We start from the raw sequence: 25934 nt of genomic DNA, 5'->3' as shown, positions 1-25934 counted from the left end.
AACTTTTACCCGATTTGTGGTCACATTGCTAGGTCATTCTTGAATGATCAAAAATAATTTTTTTGTTTGGAAAATAGTGTGACTTCCTTATCCAGTCCTGAATGTAGCATGTGTGTATTATTGTTGCTGTTTGTTGTTGTCTTGAGCTCCTATCACTAAAACTTCTGGTGTTTAATTAAGTCTTGGACTGAACTCTTTGTGACTTCAGATCTGGTGTTTTATCACTCTCTTTCTAGTCTATTTTGGGAATCATAGCTAGGAAAAATATTCTCAGAATGTTTCAGTTAGAAGGGTCTTAATAGTCATTCAGTCCAAACCATACCCAAAAGGAATGGCTGCTGTGACATTCCAAAAGTAGTGAGAAAAGGATTAGATCTGGAATCATTAGGAGCTGTGTTCAAGTGCCACCTCTGACACTTTTGAACTGATAGGTTGAAAATTATTTCACTTCTTTGATGCTTAGTTTCTCTACTTAAGGAAAAAATGTGAAGTCTCAGGTCAATATTATTGGCCATCTCTACTTTTCAGAATTATTTTAAACCTTATATGAGAGAAGAAATGTAAAGTCTTGGCAAACCAGGATGCACCATGTCAATGTCTGTCCTCAGCACTTCTACTTTGTTTTGGAGTCTGAGTTTTATAAGTCAATATGAGCTTTAGGGAGGACTTATGGCAGTAGCTCTGGGACATGTGGCTAGTAAAGGCGATTCTATTAGGGCCAGGCCTGCTGGGTAATAATCCCCTGGAGAAGCAAGGCCTAAATTGTCCACCAGATCAAGCATGACTTCACCAGAATCTTTGTAGGAGGCAAAGTGTCCTGCCCTGGGGTATCCTCCCTAGTATGGTGAAACCTTCTCCAAACTAGCGTGCTTCCAAATTACTGCTCCAGTCCCCAGTTTTTCAGTACTACCTTGCTTTCTAGTTCTGTATCTATTGCTATTGGCTCTCTCCCAGTGTCCTGGGTCCTCAGCATTGGACAGCACTCTTTGTCCAAGTCCCCTACCTAGCAATGAGCTCCTTCTCTGGGTCCATTACTCACATCTAATGCTAGCCTCACAACTGAAATTATTATTATTATTATTATCATCTAATGACATATAAACACAAAGCTGCCCTCCCAGAAGCTCTCCCAGAGCAGTGGAAATCCTTCCTGGCTGCCATGCCAAAAAAAAAAAAAAAAAGGTGATGCAGAACTCCCCTCCCCGACATACGGAGAGTCTGGTATGAGGCCTGGGAACCTTGGGCTCCATTATGGAAGAAAGGATTGACTCTGGAAACTGCTTGTCCCACTTTACAACAGACCAGGTAACGCCCCAGATTTTTGTATTGCATAGAAGAGAATGTTCCAGAGTCAATTTCTGGTCCAATGTCAAGCTTTTATGGACCTTCATTCTGTGGGAGTCAGAATCAAGAAATCTCAGTATCTCAGATTTCCAAAGGGCCTCTGGGATTATACAGGTCAACCCATATCCACAAAGGAGTTCCTTTCATGGCAAGTAGACTAATAAAGGAACATCCATCTTTCTCTTGAAGGCCTTCAGGAAGTTGAGTATCCCTCTCTAATTATGGCTTGCCCTAATGGTTAGGAGAATTTTTACCTTTGAAATCAAGCCTAAATTTTATTTTACATTTTTTACAAAATCCATTCATTGTTCGCCGTCTTAGACCACCTTGCCACTCCCCCTTCTGGATGGGTAACTTGACCAGTGGATAACTCCATGCCTCATGGAATGCAGAAACCTACTGAAAGAGAAAGAATGAAGAGACTTTGATGCCCCCCAGTTCCAGCTGAAAATTTTGAAGGCAGGAACTGACTTTGGTTTAGCCTCATGGTTGAGGCTACTTTTTAAACCAAGTGCAGAGACATTGTGAAGTAACTCAACTTAGTTGCTTCTCCCACTTCCTAAGAATTTCTGAGTAGGAGAAACTCCACCTCACAATCCCTTAGCCAGAAGACCTCAAATCCCAGTTCCTCCAACTCATCTAGCCTAAAGAAGAAGAAGACAGAGAACAGAAACAAGGATACTGAGCCCCTTCCAGGCTCAAACCTCAGACAATTTGGACAAAATCTAGAAGTTCTCATCAGTTAAACCTGGCAAGTCTGAAGACTCCTAGGTGGTTGCCTGTTTGATTCTTCTGCTCAGAAATGGGATTATTACTTATTGTGCTAATCCAGAAGAAACTGGAGATGGTCCTCTTCAACACCCCTATTGGTGAAGCTAGACTTATAAGCAAACACAACTCAGCTCCTAATAAATGGAGACATCTTAGAAGGTATGAAAATTCCTAGATAAGATATTCCAAGAGAACCCAATTCCACTATAATTATATGTTGAATTATTGAGGAAAAGGGCCTATGAGTCACATAAAATGTAAGAGATGAGTTTAATCAGAGAGAGAGAGAGAGAGAGAGAGAGAGAGAGAGAAGCAAGAGATAAAGAATGAAATTGGAACTCAAGAAAAAAATTGGAAGATGAATCAAAAACTTGGAAGACTTATTTACTTCAAAGTTTCACATATTAAATCAAGAAAACCTTTTTCTTTAAAAGGATGGGAGGATTTGTGCTTTCCTTGCCTGCCAAGAGTCATTTCATTATCTGAAGGAGGAATCCAATTGACTAGTAGGTAGGGCTTTTTTCTTAGTACATTTTAAGTCCAATAAGTCATCTCAGGAGAAGGTGTTTGCCAAAAGCCTGGAAGAGGACATAGAAATAGGGAAAACCAGACTTTTAGTAAGTACACAGAAATCTATCTCCTCTTATACTCTTATACTTTGCTCCCCAGGAGCAAAGACCCAAGATCCTCAGGTTCATTAAAAATGGCACACTCATATTACCTTTTCCCAAATCTTCAGCTTTTCATAATTAAACAAAAACTTAGTCCTCCTCAGAACATATTATATGTCTCTTAACCATCCACATTGGATGCCAGACCTTTTCCAATTCTCCCCAACCATCAAGAGGAGGCAAACAAGCTTCTTTCTTCCTACTGCCACTTGAAAAACCTTTTGATATTTCCATACCTCAGTGAACTTTCATTTTAGGAAGTCTGTGCAATCTAAACTATTACCTTCTCCCCATCTTTCTTGCTGTTATTTACTGATCCCCCAAAGTTTTCAAAGACTTGAGGACACGGCTCATTTCTATCCCTTTCCCCAATCCTTCCCCTTCCATAATTTTTGGTGCTTTCATAAAAAAAAAGTGTGTCTTCTAATGACCTAAATATAGAATTACTTAACTCAAAGGCACAATTTCTACCCAATGCCCTTGTATTGCTCTTCAATCACACAGCTTGATCTTTCTTTAGGTTTGTCTCACAAAATTTTATTCTTTTCTCCATTAAATTCAGTTACATAAATAGTTATTAACATTCTAGTATATTCCAATCAAGCTGAATTCTAAAGATGCAATGACAAAAACAAAAACATCAGAGATATTTAGCTCATATACAAAGAAGTAAAAGACCAGGGAAGTCCAAAGAGGGAACATATGAACACTTAGGTGACCAATGAAGACAATTTAACTGGAGAATTTAACTTCTGAGCTGAAGAAAAATGAAAGTATAAGACACAGAAAAGAAAGGAAGACATTTCAGGCTCAGGGGACAAGATCTGCAAATGAACAGAGGTGGGAGGGGGAACATTAAGGGCAAAAAACAGCTAATAAATAGTCTCTTTGTTTGGAAAACAGTGTTGTCTTCCTTCTCCAGCCTTGACTTCATGTAGGTTTTATGTCTGCATGTATGTGTGTATGTGTGTGAGTGTGTGTGCTGTGTTCAACTCCCATCATTGGAGGAGTCTTCTTGTATGTAATTCAACCTTCCACTGCTACAGATGGGAAAGCACTTACAAACTTACAGGCTTAATTTTGGGGGGGTGCACCTAGAGGATTAGGAGATAAAGGTAAGGGGCGGCTAGGTGGTGTAGTGGATAAAGCACTGGCCCTGGAGTCAGGAGTACCTGGGTTCAAATCCAGTCTCAGACACTTAATAATTACCTAGCTGTGTGGCCTTGGGCAAGCCACTTAACCCTGTTTGCCTTGCAAAAAAAAAAAAAAAAAAACCAAAAAAAGAAGATAAAGGTAACCTTTAGTCACAAAACTACTATGTATCAAATTCGAATTTCAATCTCATCTTTTGTGGATTCTAAGGCCAATAGGCCATGTAGCACTATACTAGGTTTTTAATCCCATGATAGAGCAATTTAAGGTAACTCAAGTTTTTTGTTAGAATTCTCCCTTATCCCCTTGCCTCCTTCTATGTCTAATCCCTGAATTTTTATCCATGCAAAACATATGCTATCCAATTGATCTCCTTTTGCTCCAAGATTTCTGAACATCATTGGTTATAATGCACATATGCATGCGTGCACACACACACACACACACACACACACACACACAGTGGATTTTTATACACTAGAATTTCATGACACACAAGTTTGATTGTGCTTTGGTTGCTCAACATCTCTTCTCTGCCAACTTCCTTCTTATCTCATGACCATCGAACTGTTTCAAACTTTTTCTTTCATCCTCTCATAACAAAGCACAGATGGCCTCCCACATTTCTAGTAGGTGCTTAGTGTTCAGAGCCATGTTCAAGGTGGAAGCCACCTGATGGAAGTTTCCTCATTCCTCCTCAATCCAAAATAATTCTTACACCCTTACGAACCTTTTCCTCTGGTCTTTGGCTACAGAAGGGGCAGTGCTTTGCCCACTCGAGTCCATCCTTCTACTTATGTCTTGGTCCCATTCCTTCAGTGTCTTCAAGTCCTTGTCTCCCATACCTTCTCCCTTGACAATATCTTTTAACTCTGTATGTTCTATTACTGTCCCTAGACATACTCAGAAGTGTATTGAATCCTGTTGTTCTGCTCAAAACCATTCAGTGATTCCCTAGGGATAAACAAGGCCAGTAGAAACTTCTCAGCCTTGCAGAAGTAGTTTTGCTCCATATATCTCCACCCTACCTTTCCCTTCAAACTCTAGTTAGCATTAGTGCCCTATTATATTCTCTCATATCAATGAGCCATGAAGATAGTCGAACTCTCCAGCCTTTGTAGTCTTGTTCTCATTGTTCTTAGGGGATGAAGTGCCAACCCCCCTCCCCCACATGGAGAATTCCTCTTTGCTCTTTAGAGTCCAGGTCACATGTCACCTGCTTCAAGATGCCTTCCTTGAGTGTCCTAGTGAGGAGCCACTTGGCTTTTCATAATTTACATCATTCTTTTTTTTTTGAACTGGACAATATATAATTATGTGTTATTGTGTAATGGTCTTATCTGGTTGTGCTTTCCCACAAGTTGCCCGTAAGCTCCATCAGAGCAGGGATCTTGTGCATTCAAATTTTGTATCTTCTCCCTACATACCACAGGGGTTTTATCATACTATTTCGAATTGTATCAACGCCCCAGTACACAAAGATAACATTGCACAGAGGAATTTCTTTCCCTAATTCCATTCTAAGTTCCATAAAGTCCCTTTAAACTTTCTGTTTTCCTCAGTGCTCAGTGGCAGCCTTCTGTTCTAGTACCTAGGGCCATCTTGGGAAGGGGTCATGATTTCCCTATTCAAATTTTGGGGACACCCATTTTTTTCTCTCTTGCAACACCTTGAGGGTCTTTTATTTGTTTTGCTTTTGTTTTTTGATGAGAGAACAAGCAGACAAACTTGGAGCATGAATTTCCTAAGAAGTCAACTCCAAACAAGCCCATGTACCAACAATAATTCCTCAACACATTTTCCCTGAGCAAGCTTTCTGGCCACCAACCAAGATGAGAATCTGCCAAGGCTGGAGAGGTCACTTTGTGGGCACCCCAGACTGGGGGAGCTGAGAAACATGCCAATTAACAATGAGGCATCCTGATTCTTTCACATGGGGAGCTGTGCAAAGAAGAAGCAGGAAAAACAAATCACACTCAAAATACTCAAAAAAGAAAAATTGCAATGCAGGCTTCAATCATGGTAGTCTGGGCATGAACCTTATTTACTCCTGGGGCTCAGTCTCCCAGGCTTAGTTCGGCTCCTTTTGGTATTCAGTCTTCTTTGGAGGAGAGATCTGAGTGAGCCCATTAAGTCAATAAATAGTCATTAGGTATAACTGAAGGTCACAAATGACATGTAGCCAGACTTAGTATTGCCTTGCCTAATAAACTCATCCTGGATTTGTGGGTAGGCAAGATGATCCACCAGCTGGTCCCATCCTGCCTTTCCTGACTAATCTAGAGGTAAGAGTTTCATTTGTTGGTTTGTTGCATTGGCGTCAATCTTCATCCTGGGAATTAGATCAGCAATGCAGAGAGGCTGTGAGTAAGGTGAGATGGGTCTAAATTTCCATCAGAATCTTACAAGGCTTTGTGACTATGAGCAAGTCACTGGAGTGACTATTTGTAAAATGGAGCTAGTAACCCTCAAACTGTCTGGTTTCAATGGTTCATTGGAAAACAATGTCAGAAGAGCAAATATTTTGCCGCCACAAAATGCAGATCCTGGTTATAAGCCGAGACTGCTTTCTGAAGTCCAGTCCAGTCTAGGGCAGAGAAGCCTGGCACTAGCAAACTGGACTCTTGAGGTACCCCATGAAACCAAGAAGATCATTAAAAAAGCTGCTCCTGATACTCAGAGAAAAAAACCAGTGGTCTGTGAAAGGGTCCTCATTCATCATTGAGGCCAACTTCTCCATTTTAGAGATGGGAAGGTTAGATTCATGAGAGTTAAGTGACTTGTTCAAAGTGACTCAGGCCTTCAGTTGAGGAAGTAGAATTCCAATACAGATCGTGTGACTTCCAGCCCTGTCCTCTTCTAATTGGCCCATATCACTTTGATTAATGATCAGAACAGAATCTCCATGACCCTTCAAGCTGATGCGGCATATACTACAGGTCCAGCAATACTGTTTATCATTCTTTTTAATAACATTCTGTATTAGCTTTCAAAACACTGGTGTGACCCTCCCTCCCTAGACCCACCCTAGAGGTCAAGAATTTGAGGGCAAAGTTACTGTTTGGGATTTAAACAATTGATGAGACACTGTCCAGAGCTCGGCTGCTCTAATCACATCATGTTTCCTACCAGGATGTGTTTATTTGCTCTCTTCAATGAAGTGTGTAATGAAAGACCAACAGTCTCTAGCTCCATATGCTGGCAATCATCATATCTGAGATGCAAGATAAAGGAGGAAGGTGGAAAGGACATAAAACTTGGATCTCTGGCCCTGGTATATTATTAGCTGATTAAATAGAAAGAGACATCTCATTTCATTATATCTCATTTTCCACATTTCTACAGTGGCATTTAAAAACAAGTGAATTACTGAGTTCTCGGAATTCATAAATAGAATCCAAGAATCTCCAAGTTAGAAGTCCGGATACTTAGACAAGTCATTCCAGGGCTCACTTTCAAGACCCACAAATTCTGAGTAAAAGTCAGAGAGACCTTGGGTCAGCTCTAAATGGTAGGAAGATCTCTTCTTTAATCCTAAATATTTTTCTGTGAGCAGTTTGAGAACAAACTGAAAAAAAAAAGGTGAAAATTTCAATCCTATCTCTTCTTTTCCCCAATTCTTTCAATTGATGTTCATATGGAATGAATTTGAAACTATAAAAAGGTAAATACCTCCTAGGTTTCTCTTTCAATCATCTACCCACCTATCTACTCATCCATCCATTATATAATTCATTAAAAAAAATCAAGGAAGTCTGCTAATGCCAAAGCTCCAAAGGCATAGTTCAAACAGTCTCTGACCTCAAGGAGTTCACATTTTGCCAGAATAAAATAAGCAGCTCATGATTGGTTTTTCATCAGGGTTGCTGCCAACCCTGAAGCACATACAACTTCCTCAAGGCAAATTCTCTTGACCTCGGAAACTTTTCTCCAGGAGAATATGGAATGTTTAATGGCCTGAGCCCAACTAAATAAACCAACAATTTTACTCTAGAGAAAGTGAGACAAAGGTTCAATAAAGACTTTCGACAATGCCCAAGACTTTTTCCCAGAATTCCTAGTTTAGTATAAATCATGGCTTTCTCAAAACTACTAAAATAATGGATATAATTCTTTACAAAAATCATAAGAATGATAGAGCCTTTCCTATTGATGAGTTGATATGGCCTTTTTGTCTTCTTGAAGAGAGAGACACAGAAATGTAAATAGACAGGCAAGAATCACAGAGCAGAGATGGTGGCTTACTCCTTTGCCAGTCAGAAAGCTCTCTAAGTGATTGAGGGTCAAGAGGGGCGCTTCTAAGTAGCTCAGAGTTGGCATGGAAGGCTTCCTGTAGTGTAAATAATGATCTATCCTTTTGCCCTCTTGCTCTGTTTTCTAGTAGAAAAGAAAAGGAAATGGAGCAGCTATGTGGTGCAGTAGATAGAGCACTGGCCCTGGAGTCAGGAGGACCTGATTTCAAATCCAACTTCAGATACTTAATAATTAGTGTGACCTTGAATAAGTTACTTTACAGCATTGCCTTACATAAAAAAAAATTAATCTTTAAAAAATAATAAAAGGAGAGCTGCTTCATAAGACCTCTATGTAAGTAAGCCCAGGACTCACTGTTTAAATACATAATCACAGAATTTTAGAGATGAAAAGAACCCCAATCATCTCCTAGACCAAATCACCCCCCAAAGAATTCCAGCTATAACATCTTAAGACAAGAGACCATTCAGTCTTCATTTGAAGAATACCTCAGAGGGGCATCGTTCATTTCTTGAAGCAGCTAATTAAATTATAGGATAGTTTTTTATTATTAGGAAGTGAGTTTCTTGACATGTAGTTGACTTTGACTCTTGCAGACTTCTGTCCATTGTTTCTTATTCTTTCCTTTGGGGGGGAAATAGAATAAATCTAACTCCTTTTCCATAATGAAGCTCTTGAAACAATTTAAGACAGCTAGCATAGCACCACTGAGCCTTCAACAGGTATAGCATCCCCATCAATCCCATATGATGGGCTCCACTCAGTTGCCATCCTCTGGTTATTCCCCAGCTCATCAATAGTCTTCCTATATCCCATTGCCCACAACTGCTCCCAAGAGTTGTGTTACATCTGATGATTAAGGCAGAATGTAGTCAAATAATATGTTCCTGTGCCCCTCTTAAAGTAGTCCAATAGGACATTAGCTTCTTTGTCTGCCCAATCACACTAACTCTATGAATCTTGGAGTACACTAGCACCCCCAGATCTTTTTTCAGATAAACTATTGTTCAACCATGACTCTCCTGTCTTGTATTTGTGAAGCTGATTTTCCTGAACCTAAATGTGAGGCTTTAAAATGCTTCTAAATGAATTGTATGAATTTTTAAAATTTGCCCTAATGTCAAACATAACCTTTTTGGACCTGTTGGATCCTGACTCCATCAATTAGTGGCTTGGCTGCCCTCTCATAAGCCCAGAGTTCACCTTCTCACAAATACACACAGCCTCAGTGGAAAGAGAGGTACATTTTTAGCATACACTAAAAGGAAGGCATATATTTAAAAGCTATGTGACCAAGGTAACCCTCCCAAGGGTTCTGAGTTCTTTGTCCTTTCATGATGTCCTCCCAGGATTCGCCATTGGGTGTGGCTATGGGCAACAGACAAGTTACTCCACTGCTTGGCTAGGCTTTCTCCTCACAGGTCCATGAGTCACTCTTGGACTCTAGGCTTGGTCTTCACTGGGCAGTTAAGTCTTCACTGTCTCTTCCTCATAAATCAGCTATAATCTTCAACTGTGTTTCTTTTGTGCTCTTTCAGAATGAGCAGAAAGACTCATTTTGCACTTGGAGAAGCATCTTCAATTCTGATCCTTCATGTTCAATAATTGCCCCAATCCACTTTCATGGTAGATGTTCCATTTTCTACATTCTTTCACTTATCATTGACAATGAATGGTTCTGATATTCTATCTGCAAGTCATTAATACCCATGGATGTAATTCATTTAAGCTAGGGGAAGCTTTTATCTTGGTCATCTTGGGAATCATCTCCCAATCAGCCATTTTGTTCAGTCATCTCCACTCCTATGGTCATTCAATTTGATATAGAAAATGAGAACCAAATAAAATATCCTGGCCTTGACTCTGTTGTCCCTTCTCACCACCTCATCCACCCCATGCAATGATTATGCCCCTAATTTCTTCCTGCATTTTACCTCAGTATAACTAACAAAACAACTAACCTTTTGTGTTGTTCTTGGCCAGCATCATCCATTCTAAGCCTTTCCAGTCCAGTTGGTATTCTTCCAGGATTGTGTGATACTCACAGAGAGAGGGCAAGGGAAAGGGCAAAGGTGGTTATGGACAGATTGCAACATATAACCAGCGAGGATTTTGAAGAAGATAAAGAGACATGTGACAGGAAGAGAATGTGGGCTGCTCCTATAGTGAGGGTGATTAGCTGAATAGTAGGTGAATAGCTAGGTTTCACTTGTGATATCCTTGTGTTATCAAGCAAAGAAAACTTCCAGTATGTGAAGTGGGTGAGTGAAGCTGATGGAAGATGCATTAGAGTCATACAGGATGGGCAGACATGGATAGGTTGTCATTTCCATCCATAGAAGGATCTTAAAATTTGGTGAGATTACAGAATCATTGGAATTTGAGAGACTTTCTCTTTTCTATTTATCCCCTGGTACCTGACCTTGCTTTCATTATTTGTATTTGATTTTTAAAATTCTGATTTAATTGAGGAGATCACTATCAATAGATATGTCTTCCTTTACCCTAAGATTTTTTTTCCCTTTCTGACTCAATGACTACTAGATCCTCTCTGTTAATGATATTCACATCTAACAACCTCTTATTGTTTCCTCTAGCTTTTAATGGATAAAATTATCATTAAAGTAAGTCAAGAAATCATTTGTTAAAATAAAAGGCTCTATAAGTGCAAAAATATTTATAGCAGTTCTTGTCTGGTAGCAATGAGTTGGAAATTAAGGGGATGTCCATCAACTGGGGAATGTCTAAATAAATGGTCATCTGGATTGTGATGGAATACTATTCTACTGAGGGAGATGATTAGAAGTATGCTCTCAAGAAAACCTGGAAACATTTACATGAGTTTTTGCAAAAGAAAATCACTGTGTCCAAAGTAACATCAATATAGTAAGATGATCAGTTGTGAATGACTTAGTCATTATCCAGTTATCGAAGACAACTCAGAACTTAGTCTGAAAAAAAAAGCATAACCCCAGAAAAAAGAACCGATGTCGTCTTACTTTATTTTTTTTAAGATTTTTTTAAATCTAAATTTTCTTTTACAAGATGACTATTAGGGAAATCTCTTGCTTGACTACTCAGTTATAAACGATATCAAATTGTTCACCTTCTCCATGAGGGGGTAGGGAATGGGAAGAGGGAAGGAAGAAAATGTGGGACTTGATGTTTTAAAATCAAGTGTTAAAAATTGTTTTTACAAACATCTGGGGAAAAATAAATAGACTAAGTAGACTACAATATGCTAAAAATAAAAAAATAAAAATCCTAATTCCAAAAAATATATAAACAAATAAAAAGAAATCATTTGTTACTTAACTTTGAAGAAAAAGTAAATTGTGATAATTTCTACACAATTGCAGTATCCCTATTATATCTCTCTATGATAGGCTCATAATTTGTTTCCTGAATTGACCATATAATTTCTCTTCTTGTCCAGGTGGCCTATAATATAATCTAAGAACAAAAATCTTTTTTTTTTCTTTCTCTACTGACCCAAATGCCCAACTCCAAATTTCCCCTCCCTTTGATTCTCATTTAATCTTCCCATGAATTCCTTTCTTCTTAACTATATAGCATAATACTCTTTCTCCTACCCTTTTCCCTTTTATTTAACCTTTTTCTTTTACACAGAATACATTCATGAAAAACGAGCATATTTTAGTTACGGCCTTTCTCCCATCAACTCTCCATCAAGTAAGAAGTTCCATCTAGGTGAATCCCTTTCTGTTAAATCTATTCTGGATTCCTGATTATTTTGATGATTGAAGGCAACACTAGACCTTCTACATGCTAAACTTTTTTTTCTACCTGGGCGAAAATTAGTGCTTTTCCCATTTTCTGAAAGTCAAGGCCATTTTGACCACCAGGTAGTCCTGCCCTACATACAACAGAAAGTCACCCCCTCAGTTCAGTCACATGAAGTATTGCTCTGGCTAGAGATGACTTAGAAAGAGAGGGAATCATTATGCTTCCTTACTCTTTACTCCCTTCCCCCCTCCACCCCAACACTTGCAACCTAGTATAAATGTGATATTTCCAGGGATGTTGGAAGCACAGGTTCTTATGATGCTTAAATTCGGGCTTATGGCTCATTGCTCCAGCTTAAGATTCGTTGAACTTTTCTTTTTTGGGGGGAGGGGATGGCATTTTCCCTACTCTAGCAGATGAGACCCCCCCCAACCTTTTTCACAGGGCCTACAAAATAATCATAATTCTACTCTCCTGTGCTTGCAAAGTTGGTTTTCTTTTTAGCCCATTTCTTCTTCACACCTTAGCCACCTCTTCTAACCTAACACATTCTTGGATGCTGAGGCTCTCATCCAATACCATGTAATATACTGGTCACCCCTCCTAGGTTTTTTGCGTATCTGTAGCACAGTTTAGAGCACTGTATAAACCTGAGTTATTATTACGCCAGAGAAAGACAACTTCCTAGTTTGAAAGTGAATAATAATACTAGGTCCCATTTCTACAGTCTTTAAAGTTTATTAAGTACTGTTCCCCTCAATAGCAATCCTGTGTCAGTGGATTCTTTATAGCAGTTGGTTTACAGATAAATTAAATGAGACTCCAAGAGTAGAAAGGAAAGATTAGAGTTGGGACTCAAATATTCCTTGCCTTCAGAAGGCTTAGAACCTATCCACATTCTTGGCATCATGGGAATTCTGTCTGGAAGAACTCAACAAGGTCATCACATTAACCCCAACCCCAGGATACTTGGTCTGTGTCAGCGTGGTCTTGACAAAGGGACCCTGTATCTATATGGATTTAAGGGTTTTATGAATTCTGCTCCTAATCCTTGGTATGTGGGGGTCCCTGGGAAATTGCCATAATTTTGCTGGCTTCCATTTTCTTCTATAAAAGGATCAGATTGGGTGAGATTGCTATTCAGGTCCCTGATGGGTTTAACTCTAAGGCATTGAGTTAGACATGGGGCAGAGAAAGGCAAAGGTTTAATCAACCTGCTTCAAAAAGCTTGGGTTCCCTGTGTACATTTACTGAAACAACATATACTAGATACATAAATAGTATGTGATGATGTTGTCCTTCATTCTTGAAGAAGACCATGACATCAGGGGAGGTGGTGCCATGACAAGCACATGAATTGGATTTGAGGGAAAGTGTGCTGTGTTAAGTCACCAGTCTCACTTTCTCCTCCAGAGTTGTCTTGGTCCAGTGGATGACTGGAGATGGTCCTGGATGTAAAGCAATCAGGGATAAGTGACTTGTCCAAGGTAACACAGCAAATAAGTGTCAAGTTTTGGAGTCCAGATTCTAACTCCCAACCTCCTGACTTCAAACCAGTGCTCTATCCACTGCACCACCTAACTGCCCCTGAATAACACATAATCTAAAATAGATGAGCGCTCTCATAACTGGGGAGTTCAGAAAGCACATTCAAGGGGAGCTGACATCTGAGCTGAGTCTCAAAGTGATGACAATGCCTTCTAAAAGTGATCAAGGATACAAAGGTCATGCGAGTCCAAATCAGGGGGATAGTTTTTATTTCTAGAAATTGTAAGAAAAGTCACAAATGGTCCAGGATAGTAGGGCATATCTCCCTGGCTATCAAAATATGTCCTGCCCCCATGTAGATGATCCAGACATCTCTTCAAGGTTCCATTCTCTGACCTGTGTGACAGGGACTGGGGATCACATACCCTGAGTCACTTCAACAAATAACTGAGGTCTGAGACATGAGGGAAGGGGTCCTGAAGTCTGACTGATAGTTTTCTTTAGAACAACATTTGAAAACCCAATTCTAACATTTCAGAGCATTGCAAAATAATCACATCTCATTGTTAGACAAGATCTCCAAGTCTATCTAGTCTAATCTTTACTAGATCACCAATGCTGTCTTGAGCATGTTCAATCAGAGATGATCCTGAATTATCTTGAAGAAGGAGAGGACAGAGAGGCTCTCTAAGAGACACCTGCATCATTCAGCACTACCTCCAGTCCAGGTAGAAAATCACAGAATTTTGGAAATGGAAAGGACTTTGGTGACTTGGCATTCAGAAAGTGTTTAATAATGCTTACTTATTCACTCACTCTCCTATCCAGATGCCAAATATTATATCTTTTTATAATTATTTATTTTAAACACCCTTTTAATTTAAATTTTGAGCTCTTCATTCTCTCCTTCCCTCCTGCCCCTCACTCAGTCACTGAGAAGGGAAACAATATATCAAATATACATTTAAAAGCATATAAAACATATTTCCATATTTGCCACATCACAGAAAAGGAGGGGAAAAGAAAATGGCAAGAAAAGTATACTTCAATCTGCACTGAGTTCATCAGTTTGCTCTCTGGAGGTAGACAGCATTTTGTCATCGTGGCTAGTTTGGGCTGGCCATGGGTCATTGTACTAATCAAAGTACTCGAGTCTTTCAAAACTGATCATCATTCTAACATTGTTGGAATTGTGGACAATGATCTCCTGGTTCTTCTCATTGCATTTTATTTCAGTTTATATAGGTTTGTTTGTTTGTTTTTTGAAACTACCCTCCCTATACTTTCTTATAGTTCAATAAGGCTCCATCAAAATCACACAAACAACATGATCAGCCATTGCTCAACTTTTCACTTGCTTCTCAGTTTTTTTGCCATTATAAAAAGATGTGCTAGAAATGCTTTTGTACATTCTAATAGTAATATTTCTAGGTCAAAGGATACACAAAGCTTTATAGCTTTTTGAGTATGTAGTTCCAGATTGCTCTCCAGAATGATTGGACCATTTTCCCACCAGCATTCCATGTAAGTATTTTCCCTCATCCCCTCCAGGTTTTATCATTTTTGATAGATAGGAGGTAGCATCTCAGAGTTATTTTTTCTTGCTCTAATCAATAATGATTTAGAACCTTTTTATATGTATATATATAGATATATAGATATATAGATATATAGATATATAGATATATAGATATATAGATATATAGATATATAGATATATAGATATATAGATATATAGATATATAGATATATAGATATGGATATGGATACTTCTACAGATAGCTTTTTCAAACTACCTGTCCATATCCTTTGACCATTTTTCAATTGGTCAATGACTTTTATTTTTATAAATTTGAACCAGTTTCCAATATACTTGAGAAATGAGGCCATGATCAGTGAAATTTGCTGGTTTGTTTTTTATATTATTTTATGTCTAGAAAACTTTTTAGAAAAATGCAGTTTTTCTGATTATCTCTTTCAACTGTTTTTCTTTCTGCTTTTCTCTTGTGTGAGATCATGATTGCCATCCCTGTTGTCTTAAGCTGCCGTACTGTAAAGTCTGCTCCAACCTTTCATTTCGATACTGTGTGTTTCTTTCTGTCCTGAGTCTGTCTCATGTAAATGATCTATTGCTCAATTCTGGTTTCCAATCTATTCTTTCATTCATTTTGTCCCACTTTCCTCTATTTATATTTCTCTCAGTTATTTTGATTGTTGTTGTTTTGGCCACTGCCTCCCTTAGAATGCCTTCACTCTTCATCCCCCCCCCCAATATTTCTTATTCCCTTTCCTTCTGAAAATGAAACTGGAAAGGGGTTTACATCGCCCAGAAAGACTGAAAGTGGAAATAGAACCTTGATTTTAGGCTCAAAACACAAACTCAAAAAGTTAATGCCAAAGAAAGCAATTGACAATCAGGAAGAAAGGACCAGGAGAGTATAATTCAGGACAGAATCAGGAAGGAGGAATGCCACAAGATAAATAACAAACACACTAGCACAGAAGAACTTCCTTTTGGGGTTTCCCCTGGTAGGGGAAAAACCTGAACCAAGTCCCTGGCTTTTTGTTTCTGAAGGTGCTAACCACTAACCATTGCATCCAGACAGGGAGACATTTGTCAGATGGAGTGTCCAGAGGACTTAATTTCTCTACTGACTTGGAGCTACAGTTGGATGTTCAAATTTGGACTGTTGTAGACTAGAGGGTTTTTATTTGATGTTTTGCTTATTATAAATGATTGGTAAGAGTGAGTACATTTATGTTAGGAATGTGATAGAATTCTGTGTGATGTCTCTCACCCCACACTATTCTAACCCAACCACATCTTGAAGTATACAACTGGAAAATGATCAAGAATTCCTTCTTGGTCAAATCCAGTTGGGGCTCGTTCGGCATCCATTGCCCAGTATTATGTTGGATGAGAAGGAGACTCAAACAGAACTATCCATTCTGTGAACGAGAAAGGACCTCAGGGCAATCTCCCGTAGTCCCCATTGTTCTTAAACATGAATCACTTCCACAAGCCACCCAAATATTTTCCCCCAGTCTTTTTTTTTTTTTTTTAGGTTTTTGCAAGGCAAATGGGGTTAAGTGGCTTGCCCAAGGCCACACAGCCAGGTCATTATTAAGTGTCTGAGACCAGATTTGAACCCAGGTACTCCTGACTCCAGGGCCAGTGCTTTATCCACTACACCACCTAGGCACCTAGCTGCCCCCACCCCCCAGGCTTTTCTTAAGAAGCTTCAGTAAGATCTCACTAGTTCTTGGGACAGCCCATTCTGCTTTGAACTTGTGCGCATTCAATTGAGGAATTGGGGTTTGGGTTCCATTTTTGTCTTACATCACGCTGCTATTGCATCAAAGAGTTTTTCCTCCCTCCAAAAAAACTCTTCATATTTCTCAAATTTAAAAAAAAACCCATTTTCTCCTCCTCTTCTGCTCCTCATCTCACACCACAGATGATTTAATCATCAATTTCATTTTCCACCTGTTTCACATGTAGAGGTGATTTCTCTCCTTGCCAAGGTAAACCCTTCTTCATGCAAAAGTGATGTCATTCCAGGGACATTTCTGAGGGAATTGTCTTCTCTCATTATCATCATTTTTCTGTATCTACTTTCCTTCTATGTACAAACACACTTATATCTATCATTATCTGTGATGTCCAAAAAAGCCTCATTCAGTCCTACCATGATTGAACCCATCTTCCTTTAATTCTTCTTTTTCTCCTTGAGAAAGTCATCTGCATGTGTTGCCTCCTTTTCCTCTGGTTACCCATGCTTCTTAGCCTTAGGTAATTTGGTTTATAATCTCCTTATTCAAATGGAATCATTCTTTCCAAAGTTACCAATCCTTCCTGAATTGCCAAATCCAATGGTTTTTCCTTGATCTCAATCATGCTTGACCCCTCTGCAGCCTCTCACCCTGTCAATCATTCTCTCCAAATACCTGTTTCTCACCAGGTTTTCTGATTCTCTTCCTCTATGTTTCACCTGTCTTATAAGTCATCCCCATATGGATATGTGACTTTCTTTTCTTCTTCTCAGTAGTGATTATATCATCTCACATGGTTTCAATTATTATATCTTTGCAAAATAATCTTAGATCTATTTATTCAACTCTAACCTCTCTCCTGAATTCCATTCATATTACTGCCATCTGAATGTCTTCAATTGTATGTTCCATAAGTATCTCAAACTCATCATGTCCTCAGCTGAACTCACAAATTTTCTCTCCAGCCTTCCCTTCCTCTAAACAGCCTTGTATGTTGAAGGAACTTCTATCTTCCCTGTAATCCAGTCTCCCAACCTGGTGTCATCCTTGACTCCTTACTTGCATCCACTCATTCCACATACCCAATCTGTTGCCATGATGTGTTGTTTCTACCTACCAGGCATGGCTCATCTATGCTCTCTGATCTCCTCTGACACTGCCACCTCTACAGACCTTCAGAGACTCCTGCCTAGAATAACAACATGGTCTTCTGATTGTTCTCCTTGCCTCAAGTGTTTCCACACTGAAGTATGTCCTTCACTTTCTTGTTTGCAGAAAGCACAGATCTGTCCCCTATTCAGTAAGTTCTAGGGGCTCCCTATTATGTCCAGGATCCAGTATAAAATTCTCTGTTTGACTTTTAAAGCCCTTCACAACCTCATCCATTCCTCACTTTCCTATTTTCTTTATACTTTATTCCTCTCTGTAGAGTCTATGATTAATGGCGTTGGTTGCAGCTGCTAGCCTTGGCCATTCCACCTGGAGACTCTGGATCTCTGTTTCTGCCTGTCCTCCCCACCCCACCCCATCTAGAAACCCCTACTCCTTCCCTTCTTCAAATAGATTTCTTGACTTCTTTCAAAACTCCCTTCATCCCCTCCCCTCTGTAGGAAGCTCTTCAGTCACCCCCTTCCCTCAATGAGGCCTTTCCACTGAGATTCCTTTTGCATTCACCCTGTCTAGATTGCATGTGTCCATTTGTTTACCTTGGGGCAGCTAGGTGGCGCAGTGGATAAAGCACCGCCCCTGGAGTCAGGAGGACCTGGGTTCAAATCCGGTCTCAGACACTTAATAATGACCTAGCTGTGTGGCCTTGGGCAAGCCACTTAACCCCATTTGTTTTGCAAAAGCCTTAAAAAAAAGAATCCATTTGTTTACCTGGTATCTTCCCAATTAGAATGTGAACTCTTTGAGGGCAGACCCCATCTGTTTGTCTGTTTTTAGATTTGTACCACCTAGCACAGTGTCAGATCCTTAATAATTGGTTAATAATGCTTGGTGATGAAGACATTTTTAATTAGCCTCCTATACCTGCCAATCAGTCCGACCTACATTCCTCAGTCTATTTTGGTCTCTTCTTCATCTATGCCCACAACTAGATGCTATGTATATCATAGATGCTTCCCACTCAGTCTCCTAATTCTGAACCTTTCACTGGTTATCCCACAAGCCCAGGATGCTGTGCCTCCTGTCTTCCATGGTGACCTTCTCGTCCTAGCCTAAGTCTCCATCTTTTGAGAGGATTTTCCTGATCTCATTTAAAGTCAGGGCCCTCCCTCTGCTAATCATCTTGACTATTTTCCTGACCACATCTTGTTAGCACAGAATTGTTTGCATGTTCTTATCCCACTTGGACTTTTATCCTCTTGAGAGCAAGGGACTGTCCTTTACCTTGGTTGTATTCAGAGACAATGCTTACACATAGGAGGCATCTAATAAACCTTGACTGGCTGCTCAACACGGAGTGAATGAATAATTCATTGTCCTCCACATCTCTCCACTTTCCATTGTTTATGCCATTGCCAAGAGAGTGGGCAAAACCAATCTTACTCTTAGATTTTGTTCACTAATAGTCACAATTATGGGATTTTATAAAGAGAAAAATAATTGATCATTTTGCTTCAATTAAAGTGAAGAATGATCTGATGGAAAGAATATGAACTTAGAGTCAAAACATCTGGCTTCAAATTCGAGCCCAATACTTACCATCTGTGTAACTTGAGTCGAGCCACTTAACCTCAAGACCTCAGTTTCCTCTTCAGAAAAATAAGGAGGCTGACCTATGTGAAATCTGGCACCCTATGGTATGTCACTATTTGTGGAAAGAATCTTTGATCATCTTATCCAATGAAGATGCCTTGACAGCTTTGGTCCATTTTTATTCTATTTAGTTAATGGGGAGTGGGAGTTGTCCTATAGATATTATTTCCCCTGATGTAGCTGGACAACTCATCTGCGTTGGTTCCTTGAGCAGGATGGGGCTACTGCAGTGTCCTCCCTAGGCTGGCATGGTCACCGTGTGTCAAACTGAGGTCTAGTTATAAGCAACTCCTACCTTCTGATCATTGTGTCATGATGCTTCTCCCTAAATTGATTACTGCTATGCAAAAAGCAAGTTTGAAATGGCAAATAGGGTGGATGCTTTCTTCACGCTGGGCCTCAGATGTGGCTTCCCGTCCAGCAAAACAACTGCAGAGCCGCCTGTTCTGTGGTCACGGCCTAATCAAGCTTCCTTGAAAATCCAAAACTTCTAAACCTTACTTTCTGAAATTTTTAATATTTTGCCATACATTCAATCTCTAAGGAATTTTTAGTCCATTTAGAAACATGATCTGAGAAGGGACTCAGAGGCTTCCTTAGACCAAGGGGCTCACAACATTAAAAGGTATAACAGATTCCCTGAGCTAGAGATATGTATATATACATTTTATTGAAAGAATGGGAAATGTTTATGGAATGCTTATTAAGTGTCCAGGACTATTGAAATTTCTGAAGATGTAAATGTAAAGGAAAGACAATCTCTACCCTCAAGGAGGTTATATTCTAGTGGGAGTGACTGTTAAGAGAATAAAGTTGCTGTATGTTTAGGTGGTTGCCAGCCCCTTCTTAGTCACCCTTTATGAAGGAGGAGGGAATCATCTAGGCTCATTCCCACCATTCTGGAAATATATATATCCTCTTTGAGGGGTCCTGAGGATCAATCCAAGAGCACTTTGCCAACCCTATTTCTTCTCCTGTAGATTTCTTCCATGTGTAGCTGCCCAGGGGACATCTGGTTTGCTCATCTTTATCTCTGATAGGTAATTCTCCCTGCTCATGCAGTACAATATGTCCTGGACTATTGCAGTCCAAATATGTGGGCTCCTGTGCAAGTGATAAGAAGAGATCATAGCAGCAATGCTGAGAGAATTTGTTGATAATGGAAATACAACAGCAAGCAGCTGTGAAAAAAAGCAGATTTACCAAGGGAAAGATTGACCAAAAATGACTAATGTCTTATCATAAATTAACACTTCACTTTGTTGTAACTGTTCATCAGACTCTAAAACATCACACACACACACACACACACACACACACACACACTGACTCACTGACATAAACACATAAACACTATGCTAGAACACCTTTTTTTGTTGTTTTATTTCTAGGAATCTTGGAGGTCTTGTCTTCACTGAGGGAATCATGAGAGTGGATGAAAATGTTGTTGTCCTGAGAAGAATTATCCTGGAATTGCACAAAAATCTAAATGAAGATGAAATATAGGAAACCACAATTTTGCCCAGTCTGACCCTAGGATGTGTTTCCAAGAAAGTGAAGTAAGCCCGCTTCAGTAGCCTGAAAACTCATATGATTTATAATTTCATTACAAATCTTCATCTAAAATTAGGCTAAATTTGGAGAAATCGACTAACTATTCATCCAAGTTATGCTTCATAGTCAATATGATAAAAGTGTGATTTCATGATTAATAATTAAAGAATAAAAGACTTAGGCCTCTGAGCTCAATACTAAATCATGACAAATGTGTGAGGGTAGCAAGAAGAACCCAGAAATGTTTGATATCGAAGCTTTTTTTAAGATACTAAAAAATTTGTTGGATTTACTTTCATGTCAATGGATTTAATGATTTATTACTTTCCCAGTTAACTTGCAAACTGTTTCATCATAATGTGATGAGTGAATGAAAGCCCCAGGGTTCGGCCTGAGTTGATCAGTCTACTAATCCCAACTGGAGTCATTGGAAGCAGTTGGAAAGCCTCCCTGACCACACAGGAAAAAATAATTCTCAATAGCCAGTAATAGTAAAAAAAAAAAAATGTAAAAAGACTTTGAAGCTCAGGAAGTAAATACACAATTCAAGGTGAATGTGGATACTTGGAAAGACATTGGAAATAACATAATTGGTTCTTACCAGAACTCAGGGACTTTTGTATAGACATTTTGTGGGGCTAGTCAGACATGAACTTTGTCCCAGTCCAGCATTTACTTGGCCTTTCTAAATAGGTTCCTGTCAGTTTATTAGGTTCAGAGAAAGTTGATCAGGTTAATTGCCTTTCATTTATTTATTTATTCATTTATCATTTGTTTGTTTAATTACTTATTTTTCTAATATAACCATCTTCTTTGTAACATAGACAAAGGTGTCTTTTCATTTGCTCTTCAGGAATGAACTCCCCATCACCTTGTTTTGTAACCTCAATGTTATTCTTGAATCTCAAAATATGAAGTAAGATATTTGGGTCTAAATAGCAAGCTGAGAGTCGGGAAGACCTGAGTTCAAATCTTGTCTCAGACACCTACAAGCTATGTAACATAAAGCAAATCACTTCCCCCTCTCAGTCTCAGTTATCTCAGTTGCAAAATGAGGATGATAATAATAGCAAATAATATATAAGGATCAGATGACTTTACACAAATATTGTGCTTTGCCAACTTTAAGGTGCTGTGTGACAGCTATTAAGCTTAGCAGCACAGATAAAATGAGAAGCAGTGGGTTAGATGATAGGAGGGTTAGTCAATTGGGAGCTAGCTATTCAGATGGAAAGTGTATTTGCTAAGGAATTAATATTTACCTTAAGAGACATATCTAGTAAAAAGCCCTTGTCCTTGGCCCTTTGCTGTTTAGCAGTTTCATCAGTGGTATGGGTGCGAGAATAAATAGAATATTCAACAAATTTACAGATAAGATGCAGCTAGATGAAACACATACTACATTTGGAAATGAATTGAAATGCAAAAAAAAAATTTTGACAGACTTGAACAATTGGAAAATCCAATAACATGATATTTAGGCAAATTGTGTTTTTTTTAGCATTCACCCAAAAACCATTGTCTCTGCCTGTAGACAATCATTGTCCTGAACTTGTTACCTTTGATTTCCTTTTCCTTCCTATTACTTACTCTTCTGAAATGTATGCTGACTTCACATTGTGATCTGAAAATGTAATGTGAGATGGTGTGTGAATTTTATGACATTTAGATGAGGGGAGGAAGCAGCATGTAAAACAAGAGAAAGCATTCTTTCTGATTATGGATTCAGAGGACCTGGATTCAAAACTCTGCACTTGGGCAAGGCAGTCAACATTTCTGGTTGAAGTTTTTTCACCTGTAAGAAAGTGGCTTCAAGGGGTGGCTAGGTGGTACAGTGGATCGAGCACTGGCCCCGGAGTCAGGAATACCTGAGTACAAATCTGGCCTCAGACACTTAACAATTACCTAGCTGTGTGACCTTGGGCAAGTCACTTAACCCCATTGCCTTTCAAAAAACCCTAAAAAGAAAAAAGAAAAAAAAAAAGAAAGTGGCTTCAAAGTCCCTTTCTAGCTCCAAAGCTCTAATATGTCCCTGGAACCTTGGTCAGTTCTATGATAACTGATTCCTGCTTCTGGTAAATCAATATACAAATACAATGAAGTTTTTCACCTAGCAAACTATAGCACCAACGCAAATGAGTCTTGCTGAACAAGAATAGAATTCAGGTGGAAATACCATCTGTTTGGATAGAGGAAGGTGGACTTACCTCCTTAGCTTTCTTTTTTTTTTTTAAGGTTTTTTGGCAAGGCAATGGGGTTAAGTGGCTTGCCCAAGGGCACACAGCTAGGTAATTATTAAGTGTCTGACATAGGATTTGAACTCAGGTCCTCCTGACTCCAAGGCCAGTGCTCTATCTACTGGACCACCTAGCTACCTGCTTACCTGCTTTCCTTTTATCATATATACATATATATATATATATATATATATATATATATATATATATATATTTTCATTTGACTAACTCAGTCTTTGATATCAGAAATCTCAAATTATCAGTGAAACAATTATCTGGGACAGAGGACTAGGACCACTACTAAGTCAAGATGCGCAAAAGAAAAAACAATTTTAGCCTTAGGACTCTTCTATTTGGCTTTTGTGAACTAGGTGTGGTGTTTTTGAACAAAGAACTGACAAATGATCATCATGATGGAGAGATTCTATCTCCATATGGTCTAGAGGTGACCCTGAAAAGATGCACGCGGAAGAATCAAGACCCTGCAAAGGTGACATCCTCAGTGGTTTCTCACAAGCCCTCTGAGACTAGGAGAATATCTGAGAGATCCAATCACCAGAAGAGCAGAGAACTCAGAGTGGTGGCGTCACCAGAAGATACCACCAGTGCTGAACCAGTGGCATCCTCAGTTTTCTTTCCATATGATCACATGGTTGATTCCTGTCCTTTGTTATTGAAGAAGACCAAAATCATGTCCCTGTGGCTGGGCCATACTGCAGTGTGTCTGCAGCAGTTGATCAGATCAAAATGAGCTCAGAATACTTTGCTCCAGGTTGGGCACAAGTAGTCTGGGAACACCTGAAGTACTTATTCTCAACCTATGTATCTTACATTTCCTTTGAGCTGCTTTCATTTTGCCTTACTAATAGAATGCAGCATCCTCTCTGATAGGAGAACACCATATTGGGTGGTCCTGTGCCAGTGTCTCCCATACCATTAAACTAACCCAAAGTTTCTTAGTGAGACATTCACTTCTTCTGACCCTCTTGTGCATACTTGTCCTGTGATCTTTTTGGCTAGTGTATGTCTGGCATTCTAACAATGTTTCCAAGTCCCCTGCAGTTTCACTCTCTGCCATAATGTTAGAATGGTCGACAGTTTGTCTCGAGAAAGGACCTCCGTATTTGCTATCTTCTCCCACCAGGTGATCTTGAGAATCTTCCTAAGACAATTTAAATGGAAGCCACTCAGTTTCCTGACATGGCACTGGTAGACGGTCCAGATTCCACAGCCATATAGCAAGGAAGTCAACACAATGGCTCTGAAGCCCTTCACAGTTCGGTAATGACCTCTTCTCTCCCATACTTTCTTTTGGGACCTCCCAAATATTGAACTAGCTCTTACAGTGTGTGGATCAACCTCCTTGTCAATATGTACCTCCCTGGAAGGGACACTGCCAAGGCAAGTGAACTTGTTTGTAGCAATCAAAACAACAGGAATGGTATAGTGATCACAAATGTTCAATACGAGTGCACTATTCATATATGATCCCTAAGCATGCCCATTTTCTTCAATAATACTGTGCATATTTGTCAGACCATATAATCCACTGTCTAAAAGGAAATGTTCTATTGTATTTTTTCTTCTTGTTATTTCATTTAGTATTTTTCTTTGAAGGGGAAAAATATGTCTACTGGCTAACTAATGCAGATGTAAACATATTAGTTCAGGTTTTTTAACCATATCTTTCAGTAAATGCAGATGCAGAGAGTCCTGGGGATAATCATTATGGATGTCAGACTTTGGATAGGAGAGATTCTTCCAAATGACTTTATATAAAGAATGGTAAGCACCAGAGAAGAGGGATTTTTAAGGACTTCTACCATAAGGGATATCTTTTCCAACTGGCTAGGTAATCTATATGATCCTTACATATGTGAGGCAAAGCCTTCCAATCACAATTACTTTATTTTATTTTATTTTTGAATTTTACAATTTTTCCTCAATCTCACTTCCCTCTCCCCAACCCACACAAGGCAGTCTGGTAGTCTTTACATTGTTTCCATGTTATATGTTGATCAAAATTGAATGTGTTGAGAGAGAAATCATATCCTTAAGGTAAAAAATAAAATATAAGAGATAACAGACTTACACAATACTATGATAAGTTTTTTTTTTAAATTAAAGATGATTGATAGTCTTTGGTCTTTGTTTAAACTCCACAATTCTTTCTTTGGATACAGATGGTATTCTCCATCACAGATACCCTAAAATAGTCCTTGATTATTGCACTGATGAAATGAGCAAGTCCATCAAGGTTGAACATCGCCCCCATGTTGTTGGTACTGGTGTACAATATTCTTCTGATTCTGCTCATCTTGCTCATCATCAGCTCATGCAAATCCTTCCAGGCTTCTCTGAATTCCCATCCCTCTTGGCTTCTAATGGAATAATAATGTTCTATAAGGTACCTATACCACAGTTTGTTCAGCCATTCCCCAACTGATGGACATTCACTCAATTTCCAATTCTTTGCCACCATGAACAGAGCTGCTATGACTATTTTTGTACAAGTGATATTTTTTACCCTTTTTCATATCTCTTCAGAGTATAGACCCAGTAGTGGTATTGCTGGATCAGAGGGTATGCACATGTTTATTGTCCTTTAGGCATAATTTCAAATTGCTCTAAAGAAAAGTTGGATGAGTTCATGGCTCCACCAACAATGTATTAGTGTCTCAGA

General features: G+C 39.1%; 1 long non-coding RNA gene across 1 annotated transcript; it reads left to right on the top strand.

Moving 5' to 3' along the window:
• Window positions 1–10407: 10407 nt before the first annotated feature.
• Window positions 10408–25934, top strand: LOC141491563 (uncharacterized). The gene is made up of 3 exons (XR_012469644.1): window positions 10408–10548; window positions 20852–21019; window positions 23623–25934. It is a non-coding gene; the product is annotated as an uncharacterized LOC141491563 (long non-coding RNA).

The sequence above is a fragment of the Macrotis lagotis genome, chromosome 6 (genome assembly GCF_037893015.1).
Source record: "Macrotis lagotis isolate mMagLag1 chromosome 6, bilby.v1.9.chrom.fasta, whole genome shotgun sequence".
Classification (NCBI taxonomy): Eukaryota; Metazoa; Chordata; class Mammalia; order Peramelemorphia; family Peramelidae; genus Macrotis; species Macrotis lagotis.
Note: the sequence above shows the minus strand (reverse complement) of the source record. Positions and strands in the feature narration are given on the sequence as shown.